The 15,110-nt window shown below is 47.1% G+C and overlaps 1 protein-coding gene across 9 annotated transcripts in view; it reads left to right on the top strand.

Annotated features, from left to right (window-relative positions):
- The window catches only part of LOC142488371 (uncharacterized), a 175,377-nt gene that overhangs the window by 122,836 nt on the left and 37,431 nt on the right, over positions 1-15,110 (top strand). For 8 of the 9 annotated variants that reach the window (XM_075588821.1, XM_075588832.1, XM_075588830.1 and 5 more), the window contains exon 1: positions 11,639-11,901. The exons of the other annotated variant lie outside the window; for it this stretch is intronic. The gene's annotated coding sequence lies outside the window, so the exon portion shown is untranslated. Of the gene's footprint in view, positions 1-11,638; positions 11,902-15,110 lie in introns of those variants that run through there. 9 annotated transcript variants of the gene reach the window in all.

Below are 15,110 nucleotides of genomic sequence, written 5' to 3' on the forward strand. Positions count from 1 at the left end.
CAAGTATGTCCTGGGCACAGAGTTATGATGACAAATACATGGTTACAAATATACAGCTACATTAAGTGAGCAGGGTTATCTATACTTTATTTCTAAGTTTTTTATTCCGTTTGTTTGTATGTCCGAATCATCGAAATCTCACAAACGGCACGATGTAGCACAACAAAACTTTTACTGGACATTCAGTTGCGTATTTGTAGGTCAATGCGACTATTTTGAGCTTCCAATATGCCTCATCTCCCAAATTATGGACATTCTAAGTTTTCATCGGGTATCCTGCAAAAATGTTAGAGCAGGAGTGGGGGGGGAAGGGCGTGGCTACTAAGGGAGGGGGTGTGTCCTTGGCTGAATCGGGCCTGTGTGTGTGTGATGTGAGATGTGCGGGGGAGATGTGCCAGCAGGGGGGGAGATGTGCCGGCAGCGAGGGGAGATGCGGCAGCAGCGTGGGGAGATGTGCCAGCAGCAGGGGGAGATGTACCAGCGGGGAGGGAGGGGGGCAGGGATATGTGCCGGCAGCGAGGGGAGATGCGGCAGCAGCGCGGGGAGATGTGCCGACAGCGGAGGGGTGATGTACCAGCTAGCGGGGGGAGATGTGCTGGCAGCGAGGGGACATGCGGCAGCAGCGCAGGGAGATGTGCCGGCAGCTCCCCGGCCGAAGCCGGGTACAAAAGCTAGTACATTATATACAATACATTGCATGCACAGTAAGAGATAATATATGTTATCGCATATGTAACAGTTACAGACCAGATTAAATGTGAGACAGCTTTAGTTTTGAAAGAACTTAGACTGGTGGCGGCTGTGAGAGTCTCCGGTAGATTGTTCCAGTTTTGGGGTGCACGGTAAGAGAAGGAGGAGCGGCCGGATACTTTGTTGAATTTTGGGACCATGAGCAGTCTTTTGGAGTCAGATCTCAGATAATAAGTGCTGCGTGTGGTAGGGGTGAGGAGCTTGTTCAGATAGACGAGTAGCTTGCCCAGAAAGTATTTGAAGGTAACACAGGAGAGATTAACTTTGCGCCTAGACTCAAGTGATGGCTAATCTAGTTCTTTGAGCATTTTGCAGTGATGTGTGCTGTAGTTGCATTGGAGGACAAAATTGCATAATGAATTGTAGAGGGTTTCAAGTTTGCTAAGGTGGGTTTGGGGTGCCGAGCCTTATACTATGTCCCCATAGTCTATAATTTGCATTAGCATTTGCTCTGCGATACGCTTTCTGACCAGGAGACTTAGGGAGGATTTGTTCCTGTAAAGTACCCCCAGTTGGCATAGGTTTTGGATGTCAGGGTATCAATGTGCAACCCAAATGTTAAATTGTAGTCAAACCATATTCCCAAGTATTTAAAACTAGTAACAGGAGTTAGGGTGGTATTAGCGTTGGTTCTGATCTGGAGCTCATTTATTGGAAGCTTTAAAATTGTAGCCTTGGTCCCAAATACCATTGTTACAGTCTTGTCAGTGTTTAAAAACAGTTTGTTTTGGGAAATCCAATCTTCAAGTCTCAAAAAGTCAGACTGAAGTACGTGTTGAAGGTCAGAGAGGCTATGGCTGTGTGCATATAAGATTGTGTCATCTGCATACATGTGTATTGAAGATCCCTTACAAGCTGTGGGAAGATCATTATTTATTGGGACTTTATAACTATACTTCAGATGACAGATTTGTTACAAAATTATAGATATTAGGTTTCTAGGAGCCCTTAAAACAAATTATTGTTCCTCTATTCAGAATTTTGAAGAAGTGTTTTTATTCTTATACCAAATGTGGGCAGGCGACGTCAAAACAAATCCATGTTTTGCACTGAGCGCGCGCACGCGAATGAGGTGGCCAAACGTGCGAATTTAGAGCAGATCTGGGAAATTGATTTCCCGAGCGACGGCCACATCATGTGAGCGGTTCAGCCAATGAGGGCGAAGCACTCACGTGACGTCATGACCAGGCCTCCCTGCCGCCTCCTGATGTCTCCCGCCTGCAGTGCAGGTTTTGAGATCAGATGCATTGTAAGGAACCGCAACCCTCTCTAATAGCGTGTCTGAGATCAGATGCATTGTAAGGAACCCCAACCCTCTCTAATAGCGCGTCCTGAGATCAGATGCATTGTAAGGAACCCCAGCCCTCTCTAATAGCGTGTCTGAGATCAGATGCATTGTAAGGAACCGCAACCCTCTCTAATAGCGAGTCTGAGATCAGATGCATTGTAAGGAACCCCAACCCTCTCTAATAGCGCGTCTGAGATCAGATGCATTGTAAGGAACCCCGACCCTCTCTAATAGCGCGTCTGAGATCAGATGCATTGTAAGGAACCCCGACCCTCTCTAATAGCGAGTCTGAGATCAGATGCATTGTAAGGAAACCCGACCCTCTCTAATAGCGCGTCCTGAGATCAGATGCATTGTAAGGAACCCCATCCCTCTCTAATAGCGAGTCTGAGATCAGATGCATTGTAAGGAACCCCAACCCTCTCTAATAGCGAGTCTGAGATCAGATGCATTGTAAGGAACTCCAACCCTCTCTAATAGCGAGTCTGAGATCAGATGCATTGTAAGGAACCCCAACACACTCTAATAGCGAGTCTGAGATCAGATGCATTGTAAGGAACCCCAACACTCTCTAATAGCGAGTCTGAGATCAGATGCATTGTAAGGAACTCCAACCCTCTCTAATAGCGAGTCTGAGATCAGATGCATTGTAAGGAACCCCAACCCTCTCTAATAGCGAGTCTGAGATCAGATGCATTGTAAGGAACCCCAACCCTCTCTAATAGCGCGTCCTGAGATCAGATGCATTGTAAGGAACTCCAACCCTCTCTAATAGCGAGTCTGTGATCAGATGCATTATAAGGAACCCCAACACTCTCTAATAGCGAGTCTGAGATCAGATGCATTGTAAGGAACCCCAACCCTCTCTAATAGCGAGTCTGAGATCAGATGCATTGTAAGGAACCCCAACCCTCTCTAATACCGAGTCTGAGATCAGATGCATTGTAAGGAACCCCAACCCTCTCTAATAGCGCGTCCTGAGATCAGATGCATTGTAAGGAACTCCAACCCTCTCTAATAGCGAGTCTGAGATCAGATGCATTGTAAGGAACCCCAACACTCTCTAATAGCGTGTCTGAGATCAGATGCATTGTAAGGAACCCCAACCCTCTCTAATAGTGAGTCTGAGATCAGATGCATTGTAAGGAACCCCAACCCTCTCTAATAGCGAGTCTGAGATCAGATGCATTGTAAGGAACCGCAACCCTCTCTAATACCGAGTCTGAGATCAGATGCATTGTAAGGAACCCCAACCCTCTCTAATAGCGCGTCCTGAGATCAGATGCATTGTAAGGAACTCCAACCCTCTCTAATAGCGAGTCTGAGATCAGATGCATTGTAAGGAACCCCAACACTCTCTAATAGCGTGTCTGAGATCAGATGCATTGTAAGGAACCCCAACCCTCTCTAATAGTGAGTCTGAGATCAGATGCATTGTAAGGAACCCCAACCCTCTCTAATAGCGAGTCTGAGATCAGATGCATTGTAAGGAACCGCAACCCTCTCTAATACCGAGTCTGAGATCAGATGCATTGTAAGGAACCGCAACCAGGGCCGTCTTAACATATGGGCACGCTGGGCAGTTGCCCGGGGGCCCCACAGCATAGGGGGGCCCCACGCGCCCGGCCCATGCGTGCCCACCATAGGGTTGCCAGGTGTCCGGCGAGCGTTACGTGCTGAGAGGGCGGAGGCAGTGAGAGGGCGGGACGGTGGCTGGGCAGAGCAAGGAGGACTGGTGTGCTGTCCCTGATTGGAGGAGAGGACAGCCAACCAGAGGACAGCAGGGGCGGAGCCCACACCCCGGCGGGCCAGAGACATATTCTGTGCTGTCTGTTTCCTGCAGGAGATAGGTAAAGTACAATGTGGGGGGAGGTGAGGGTATATATTATATGTATGGGGGTGGTGGTGGGGGATATATTATATGTATTGGGATGGTAGGAGTATATTTAATATATATGGGGTGATGGGGGTATATTTTATATGTATTGGGGAGGTGGGGGTATATTTTATATGTATTGGGGTTGTAGGAGAATATTTAATATATATGGGGGTGGTGGGGTATATTTTATATGTATGGGGGTGGTGGGGGTATATTTTATATGTATTGGGGTGATAGGAGTATATTTAATATATATGGGGGTGGTGTGGGTATATTTTATATGTATGTGTATATGTGTATATATATATACAGTGGTCGACAAATCACCAAAAAATCTACTCGCCGAACAAAAAATTTTACTCGCAACCTAGTACCACACGTGTGCTGCTTGGGCCAATAGGAGCTCGCCACGATGTTAAATCCACTCGCCCGGGGCGTGCAAATGTATAGGTTTGTCGAACACTGTATGTATATATATATATATATATATATATATATATATATATATATATATATATATATAGAAAGACAAGAAAGAAAGCGCCCGATCCTAGTGTAATATGAAACAAAATATTTAATACCAGACCTAAAATCAAATGGATGTAAACTCACAAACATATGTGAATAAAAAGCATGTAATGAGTATACTCATTCGCCAACTGTGGGATGGTCCTTGGCGAATGAGTATACTCATTACATGCTTTTTATTCACATATGTTTGTGAGTTTACATCCATTTGATTTTAGGTCTGGTATTAAATATTTTGTTTCATATTACACTAGGATCGGGCGCTTTCTTTCTTGTCTTTCTGTAGATTCACTGGGAGGTCGTTGGTTCCTTGCAGAGAGCAGTTTTTCATTTTTATACAGGACTATTTTTGCTTTCTCATTTTTTCTTTTTTTATTGAATACATAATTTATATTTTGGAAATACACCCATAAGGATTTTAGTATTCAATCATAGCTCACACTAATATAGTTAACTAATTGCAGTTTATCATTGTGTGGATAAATATTTGTATTTTTTATACTCACAATTTTATAGATACTTTTTACCTCTGACATCCTACTAATTAATGCATGCATATATTTGTATAAACATTTGAACTATTAGTGTTGAGAGAGATATTATCTGAGGGGCGCAGTTTTTTCTTTGTATGTATATATATATATATATATATATATATATATATATATATACATGCGTAGGGGTATATTTAATATATATGGGTGTGGTGGGGCTATATTTTATATGTATAGGTGTGGTGGGGCTATATTTTATATGTATTGGTGTGGTGGGGCTATATTTTATATGTATAGGTGTGGTGGGGCTATATTTTATATGTATAGGTGTGGTGGGACTATATTTTATATGTATAGGTGTGGTGGGGCTATATTTTATATGTATAGGTGTGGTGGGGCTATATTTTATATGTATAGGTGTGGTGGGGCTATATTTTATATGTATAGGTGTGGTGGGGCTATATTTTATATGTATTGGTGTGGTGGGGCTATATTTTATATGTATAGGTATGGTGGGGCTATATTTTATATGTATAGGTGTGGTGGGGCTATATTTTATATGTATTGGTGTGGTGGGGCTATATTTTATATGTATAGGTGTGGTGGGGCTATATTTTATATGTATAGGTGTGGGGCTATATTTTATATGTATTGGTGTGGTGGGGCTATATTTTATATGTATAGGTGTGGTGGGGCTATATTTTATATGTATTGGTGTGGTGGGGCTATATTTTATATGTATAGGTGTGGTGGGGCTATATTTTATATGTATAGGTGTGGTGGGGCTATATTTTATATGTATAGGTGTGGTGGGGCTATATTTTATATGTATAGGTGTGGTGGGGCTATATTTTATATGTATAGGTGTGGTGGGGCTATATTTTATATGTATTGGTGTGGTGGGGCTATATTTTATATGTATAGGTGTGGTGGGGCTATATTTTATATGTATTGGTGTGGTGGGGCTATATTTTATATGTATAGGTGTGGTGGGGCTATATTTTATATGTATTGGTGTGGTGGGGCTATATTTTATATGTATTGGTGTGGTGGGGCTATATTTTATATGTATAGGTGTGGTGGGGCTATATTTTATATGTATTGGTGTGGTGGGGCTATATTTTATATGTATAGGTGTGGTGGGGCTATATTTTATATGTATAGGTGTGGTGGGGCTATATTTTATATGTATTGGTGTGGTGGGGCTATATTTTATATGTATAGGTATGGTGGGGCTATATTTTATATGTATAGGTGTGGTGGGGCTATATTTTATATGTATTGGTGTGGTGGGGCTATATTTTATATGTATAGGTGTGGTGGGGCTATATTTTATATGTATAGGTGTGGGGCTATATTTTATATGTATTGGTGTGGTGGGGCTATATTTTATATGTATAGGTGTGGTGGGGCTATATTTTATATGTATTGGTGTGGTGGGGCTATATTTTATATGTATAGGTGTGGTGGGGCTATATTTTATATGTATAGGTGTGGTGGGGCTATATTTTATATGTATAGGTGTGGTGGGGCTATATTTTATATGTATAGGTGTGGTGGGGCTATATTTTATATGTATTGGTGTGGTGGGGCTATATTTTATATGTATAGGTGTGGTGGGGCTATATTTTATATGTATAGGTGTGGTGGGGCTATATTTTATATGTATAGGTGTGGTGGGGCTATATTTTATATGTATAGGTGTGGTGGGGCTATATTTTATATGTATAGGTGTGGTGGGGCTATATTTTATATGTATTGGTGTGGTGGGGCTATATTTTATATGTATAGGTGTGGTGGGGCTATATTTTATATGTATTGGTGTGGTGGGGCTATATTTTATATGTATAGGTGTGGTGGGGCTATATTTTATATGTATTGGTGTGGTGGGGCTATATTTTATATGTATTGGTGTGGTGGGGCTATATTTTATATGTATAGGTGTGGTGGGGCTATATTTTATATGTATTGGTGTGGTGGGGCTATATTTTATATGTATAGGTGTGGTGGGGCTATATTTTATATGTATTGGTGTGGTGGGGCTATATTTTATATGTATAGGTGTGGTGGGGCTATATTTTATATGTATAGGTGTGGTGGGGCTATATTTTATATGTATTCGGGAGCGTGTTTTTTTTATATATATATATGTATTGGGGGCGTCGCAACTTTTACCATTGTGTCCAGTATTTTTGGACAAGCCACCTGGCAACCCTACCCACCAATGCTAAAAATATCCATTCTAAGTCTAGCTCAGAGGGCTCGCTGTCCCCCCGCCGCGGCGCCCGGCACCCCGGCTCGCTCTCCCCCCACCCCGTCTCTGCTCACTCTCCCCCGCCCGGCACCCCGGCACGCTCTCCCCCCACCCTGTCTCTGCTCACTCTCCCCCGCCCGGCACCCCGGCACGCTCTCCCCCCACCCGTCTCTGCTCACTCTCCCCTGCCCGGAAGTGGAACCCTGGCTCTGCTCGCTCTCCGCCCACCCGGCACCCGGCTCCGCTCGCTCTCCCCCGCCCGGCACCCCGGCTCCGCTCGCTCTCCCCCGCCCGGCACCCCGGCTCCGCTCGCTCTCCCCCGCCCAGCACCCCGGCTCCGCTCGCTCTCCCCCGCCCGGCTCCGCTCGCTCTCCGCCCGCCCGGCACCCGGCTCGCGTCACAACCGCTCGCAGCCTAGCAGTGCAGCACTTCCGGTGCCTGCTGCAGCTAGTGAGCGCGTGGGAGGCTGGGAGCGACAGTCTGCATAGGTTAGAAGTATATACCAGTGACTGTCTTTACTGTGATATTTCTTCAAATAAAAAAAGGGGGTACAGGTTGAGTTTCTTCACTGTACTGCAGTTATAGCAAAGTGATGTTTCCCTTGTGAGGTATTGTAAAAGTTATATAAAAGATTGTTTTATGAATAACACTGTAACAGTTAGGGCTGGGGCCCGGTGGCGCGGGCGGCCGCGTGAGCGCTACTCGCCATTGCCTTGTAGCCTCACGATCCGGTCCCAGTCCCTCCTCACTGCCAACTGACTACGTACTGTGACGCGTCAGCCAGCAAGGGATACCAGAGAATTGTGTTCCCGTGCGGCGACGCGTCACATGGTACGCGAGTCAGCCAATGGGGAGGAGGGGAGGGAAGGAGCTAGATGGGAGGCGCCTTGGGCGGGGAGCAGGGAAGGAGCTGCAGGTTAAAGTGTGTGTGTGTGTGTGTGTATGTGTGTGTATGTGTATATGTGTGTGTGTGTGTGTTTGTATGTTTGTGTGTATGTATGTGTGTGGGGGGGTGGACGGCACCACGATCAGATCCTGCCCCCCTCCCTCCCACTCCGGCTCCCGGCTCCCTACAGACCGCATATCGCGGTCTGTGTCTGTCAGCGCCCCGCCTGTGTGCAGTGCGGGCGCGCTGACTGAGGGAGCGGGCCTTAGTCTAAGATGTCAGAATAAATTGTAAACTAGATATTCAGGGGATATTAACTATTCGTTAACAAATCGTTAATTTACATTTTTATTCATGTGAGTGATTGTGAAGGCAGGGCCCCGCGCACTGCTTTCCCCGGGGGCCCCTAATATTGTTAAGATGGCCCTGACCGCAACCCTCTTATAGCGTGTCTGAGATCAGATGCATTGTAAGGAACCCTGAGCTAGAGTGTCTACAGCTGGAAATAACTAATACCGAGCTAAAGCACTCAGTACTATAATAAAGAATAGCAGCACAGATATAAGTGCTTATCGCTGTAAGATATTGTATTATGTGCTCAATAAACTCCCTGCTCTCCAGAGAGGAATCCTGAATATACACTGGCGACACGTTTTATTGAAGCACGGCTAGCACCGCAAGCCGGGGGATGCAACGGCGTGCTAGCCGCACTCCCTCAGCGTGCCGCGCATCACCGATGCGCGGTCACGCGTCATTGGGTGCCTGCGCCCCCTGCACGCGCGTCTAGGGCTCCCCGAGGGAGCCCTGGTCTCCCGCGATGTGGGGGACGGCGGCAGGGGGTTCCGGGGGACCCGGCAGCGGGAGGAAGAAAGCCCCGATCGGAGGGCGCTCCTCCGCTGCTTCGGCGCGCGCCCGGCACCCTCCGTCGCGCGCCAGGTTACTGCTGCGGCCGAGAACGGGCAAATGCTCGAATAAACTCGGCCGCAGCAGTAGGGGAGAGACACATATAGTGAGACATATGTATCAGGGCAAAAGTGGTAACATTGTGGGGCAAGAGATCTGCACCATACGGTATCAAGGCAAAAAATATCCCACATTAGCAATAGTTTATTTATCTTAATGTAACGGGTTTTCCCCCCCCCAATCTCACATTGGCCCGGGTAATCTAACCTATCCCCATTACGTGATCGTGTATGGTGGTGCACCTGCAAGTAACAGAGCTCCTGAGTCTCCCGCTTGATGGTATTAGGGGATGTCATCAGGACAGGTAGCTGAGGTAGTGTGTGCGAGTCCTACCTATATCCAGTGCAGCGCCTCCACCTCATCAGGATCTGTGCTTCCGCAGGGAGATGGTCCTGGTGAGGAACTCCTTCTTGGTGGTGCCATCCACTGCTGAGTAACTTCACACTCACACAGTGGAGGTATATTCGAACAGGGCATCTTTATTGATGGTTGGTATGGGCAAGCTGCCCCTCACAGCTAACAGCTCAGCCACTCATCTCCTTGCAGCATTCCATTAGGAAGGTCCCTTCTCTAATAGATCTGCTTTCCACCTCTACTCTCAGAGATTCTCCAGCTTCTCTGGCTGCTGTCAGCTCCTCTCTTGAGCTGCTTTGTCTCTCTCAGCTCCTCTAACTCTGCTGCGTATGCTCACTGACTCACAGCTAGCAGGAGACACTGCAACATTGTTGCAGACCTTCACGTGCCTCTCACTGAACTGAGCAGCTCAACAACAGGAAACTGAACTTCTAACTTTAGGCAGTGCTGTGTCTTATATCACCCCCCGGAGAACAAACATGCCCTGTATCCTAAGTGGGAACACACTTCATGCTGTCACTTCCTTTGGGGACATATGACACCTCACCAGGGTGTGAGGGCAAACCTCATTGATCTGTTGCTGGCAATCCTGCACACTTACCAGGGTTACTGCCAACATGAGAAAGAGATATGTACACCAATCTTAGACCTGGCTACATTCTCCCCCTGGTGGAATCCCAACGTCCTCGCTTGGAACCTAAATTTGCGGAACCTTCCTTCAGGTAGCACTGCAAAACATAACAACACATTATTACAGTACATATCTTTTCTCAAAACATTATAACAGATACATCCTAACGTAGATGTGTAACAACCAGAATTATTCCCTTCTGTAGAACCCATGACTGGTACCCCCATACCCTCTCAAGGTGGCTTGCGCACAGCATGGTCCACTGGTCTTAGAGCATCAATGCGGTAACACTCTGGGTGACATACTGGACACCCATAATCAGCCCATAATTCTGGCATGGATGCTAATGGACTGAAAGGATCATGCCCATAAACCTCCCTAATGCATCTCCTGGGGACGTAGACTATCCCCTCTTGACTACACCACTTCTCGTCTAACCCGCCAGGATCCCAATCTTCTTCCCCTGATCCTTCCTCCTCATCAGTGCCCAGTATCCTAAGTGGGAACACACTTCATGCTGTCACTTCCTTTGGGGACATATGACACCTCACCAGGGTGTGAGGGCAAACCTCATTGATTGTTGCTGACAATCCTGCACACTTACCAGGGTTACTGCCAGCATGAGAAAGAGATATGTACACCAATCTTAGACCTGACTACATTAATATATAAAATCAAAGGTTGGTACTAGCTGCGGTGAATGTGATTGCTCCGTGGCCACCCCGACTGTCATTGCCCAAGAGGTACGCCCCACTGTGACACACACCGCCCACACGACTGTCATTGGCCAAAACAGCAGCTGCTCCCACCAGATCTCGCTCTCTCTTTCCTCAGGCTATGGCGTCGTTGGCAATACTGAGGCGGTCTGTTCCCGCCCGGCTCCTGTCAGGTGCGTGTTTTCCCGCCCAAAGACCCGTCACTGTCCGGGCGCTCACCCCCTGCCCCCTCCCGCCCTTGGCGTGTGACGGTTGCTCCCTCCTCAGGATTTACCCGCGCTGCGGGGTCAGTCAGAATCCAGACATAGCCAGTCGGTGTGTCAATGTCACACAGAGTGGGCGGACATGCTTTGTGTGGGGTGAGGGCCACCCTCTGTCTATAATAAACACTCATGGCTACCAGCCCCCTTATAAAAAAAAGGCCTCACCTCCCTCCCCAGCGCTCACTCACCTCACCTCCCACTGTCCCCCCCTCCTGTCTTCTGTCCCCCCCCCTCCTGTCCACTGTCCCCCCCCTCCTGTCCACTGCCCCCCCCCCTCCTGTCCACTGCCCCCCCCTCCCTCCTGTCCCCCCTCCCTCCTGTCCACTGTCGTCCCCCCCTCCTGTCCACTGTCCCTCCTTCCCTCTGGGGGGTGGGAGAGGGGGAGCACACAAATAGGGGGGAGAGGAGGGAGCAGGAAATTTAACTCACGGGCAACGCCGGGTCTCTTAGCTAGTCTTTAATAAATCTGGTGCAGTTTGTTTGCCCCAGAATTGCACTATTTCTGCACTGATACTCAGACCTCCCTATCTCCTGAGGCTACAGATACACACTGCTTCAGTGACACCACATGTCCCTGCTCACACACACAGCACAGAGTGTGCTAGGAAGGGCTGTCCCACTCCCAGCCTGTAACCTGACCCTGAGCACAGACTGTCCCACATCCTGAGGAGGGGATCCAGGTCACTCCCACAGGGAAGGACTGAGAGATCACAGGGGCTCCCCCCACCCTCCATAGGAAGTACACACACAGTGAGGAGGGGATAAAGTGCACATCTCAGGCACTGAGGGGGGACACACTGAGGAATAGGCTCTGCAGCCTCTAAGTCCCTTTTCCTGTGCCCCCCTCACATTGCCCACCCCCTGCTGCACAGAGATCTTCAGCCTGTGTTATTGGGTAAGTGCTTTCCTCCTCCTCCCTTCCCCTCCCTTGTGTGACCTGTGCACATTATCCCAGTGCTGTTCTGAGCTTCCTTACACACAGGAGCCTGAGAGGCTGAGCCTCTGATAGTGAGGGGGAGCCTCTGGCACTGGAGGGGTTAATCCTCCCGGTATCACAGGGACTGGGAGATAATGGGGGGGCTTGGGGGGGGGTGTTACTGTGTTGGTTCTTGTAGCCGTTAGTTCAGTTGCAAAGTTTGCATTGCGCTCAAAAGCTCGTCCTTAATATACCAGTCCAAATAAAAAAAGATTCACCCACACTTGAAGTAATGCTTTATTTTTGCACATTACTTTGGAATGAATAATTTGGGGGGTTTAATTTAAAGAAGCGCCCCCTTTCCCCCAGCACGTGAGCACAGCTCTATCATACTAAACACACACCAGCACATGCGAGCACAGCTCTATCATACTAAACACACACCAGCACATGTGAGCATAGCTCTATCATACTAAACACACACCAGCACATGTGAGCACAGCTCTATCATACTAAATACACACCAGCACATGTGAGCACAGCTCTATCATACTAAACACACACCAGCACATGTGAGCACAGCTCTATCATACTAAACACACACCAGCACATGTGAGCACAGCTCTATCATACTAAACACACACCAGCACATGCGAGCACAGCTCTATCATACTAAACACACACCAGCACATGCGAGCACAGCTCTATCATACTAAACACACCAGCACATGTGAGCACAGCTCTATCATACTAAACACACACCAGCACCTGTGAGCACAGCTCTATCATACTAAACACACACCAGCACCTGTGAGCACAGCTCTATCATACTAAACACACACCAGCACATGTGAGCACAGCTCTATCATACTAAACACACACCAGCACATGTGAGCACAGCTCTATCATACTAAACACACACCAGCACATGTGAGCACAGCTCTATCATACTAAACACACCAGCACATGTGAAAACAGCTCTATCATACTAAACACACACCAGCACATGTGAGCATAGCTCTATCATACTAAACACACACCAGCACCTGTGAGCACAGCTCTATCATACTAAACACAAACTAGCACATGTGAGCACAGCTCTATCATACTAAACACACACCAGCATCTGTGAGCACAGCTCTATCATACTAAACACACACCAGCACATGTGAGCACAGCTCTATCATACTAAACACACACCAGCACATGTGAGCATAGCTCTATCATACTAAACACACACCAGCACCTGTGAGCACAGCTCTATCATACTAAACACACACTAGCACATGTGAGCACAGCTCTATCATACTAAACACACACCAGCATCTGTGAGCACTGCTCTATCATACTAAACACACACCAGCACATGTGAGCACAGCTCTATCATACTAAACACACACCAGCACATGTGAGCACAGCTCTATCATACTAAACACACACCAGCACATGTGAGCACAGCTCTATCATACTAAACACACACCAGCACCTGTGAGCACAGCTCTATCATACTAAACACACACCAGCACATGTGAGCACAGCTCTATCATACTAAACACACACCAGCACCTGTGAGCACAGCTCTATCATACTAAACACACACCAGCACATGTGAGCACAGCTCTATCATACTAAACACACACCAGCACATGTGAGCACAGCTCTATTATACTAAACACACACCAGCACATGTGAGCACAGCTCTATCATACTAAACACACACCAGCACATGTGAGCACAGCTCTATCATACTAAACACACACCAGCACATGTGAGCACAGCTCCATCATACTAAACACACACCAGCACATGTGAGCACAGCTCTATCATACTAAACACACCAGCACATGTGAGCACAGCTCTATCATACTAAACACACACCAGCACATCTCTATCATACTAAACACACACCAGCACCTGTGAGCACAGCTCTATCATACTAAACACACACCAGCACCTGTGAGCACAGCTCTATCATACTAAACACACACCAGCACATGTGAGCACAGCTCTATCATACTAAACACACACCAGCACATGTGAGCATAGCTCTATCATACTAAACACACACCAGCACCTGTGAGCACAGCTCTATCATACTAAACACACACCAGCACATGTGAGCACAGCTCTATCATACTAAACACACACCAGCATCTGTGAGCACAGCTCTATCATACTAAACACACACCAGCACATGTGAGCACAGCTCTATCATACTAAACACACACCAGCACATCTGAGCACAGCTCTATCATACTAAACAAACACCAGCACATGTGAGCACAGCTCTATCATACTAAACACACACCAGCACATGTGAGCACAGCTCTATCATACTAACCACACACCAGCACATGTGAGCACAGCTCTATCATACTAACCACACACCAGCACATGTGAGCACAGCTCTATCATACTAAACACACACCAGCACATGTGAGCACAGCTCTATCATACTAAACACACACCAGCACATGTGAGCACAGCTCTATCATACTAAACACACACCAGCACCTGTGAGCACAGCTCTATCATACTAAACACACACCAGCACATGTGAGCACAGCTCTATCATACTAAACACACACCAGCACCTGTGAGCACAGCTCTATCATACTAAACACACACCAGCACATGTGAGCACAGCTCTATCATACTAAACACACACCAGCACATGTGAGCACAGCTCTATTATACTAAACACACACCAGCACATGTGAGCACAGCTCTATCATACTAAACACACACCAGCACATGTGAGCACAGCTCTATCATACTAAACACACACCAGCACATGTGAGCACAGCTCCATCATACTAAACACACACCAGCACATGTGAGCACAGCTCTATCATACTAAACACACCAGCACATGTGAGCACAGCTCTATCATACGAAACACACACCAGCACATCTCTATCATACTAAACACACACCAGCACCTGTGAGCACAGCTCTATCATACTAAACACACACCAGCACCTGTGAGCACAGCTCTATCATACTAAACACACACCAGCACATGTGAGCACAGCTCTATCATACTAAACACACACCAGCACATGTGAGCATAGCTCTATCATACTAAACACACACCAGCACCTGTGAGCACAGCTCTATCATACTAAACACACACCAGCACATGTGAGCACAGCTCTATCATACTAAACACACACCAGCATCTGTGA

The sequence above is a fragment of the Ascaphus truei genome, chromosome 2 (assembly GCF_040206685.1).
Source record: "Ascaphus truei isolate aAscTru1 chromosome 2, aAscTru1.hap1, whole genome shotgun sequence".
Lineage (NCBI taxonomy): Eukaryota > Metazoa > Chordata > Amphibia > Anura > Ascaphidae > Ascaphus > Ascaphus truei.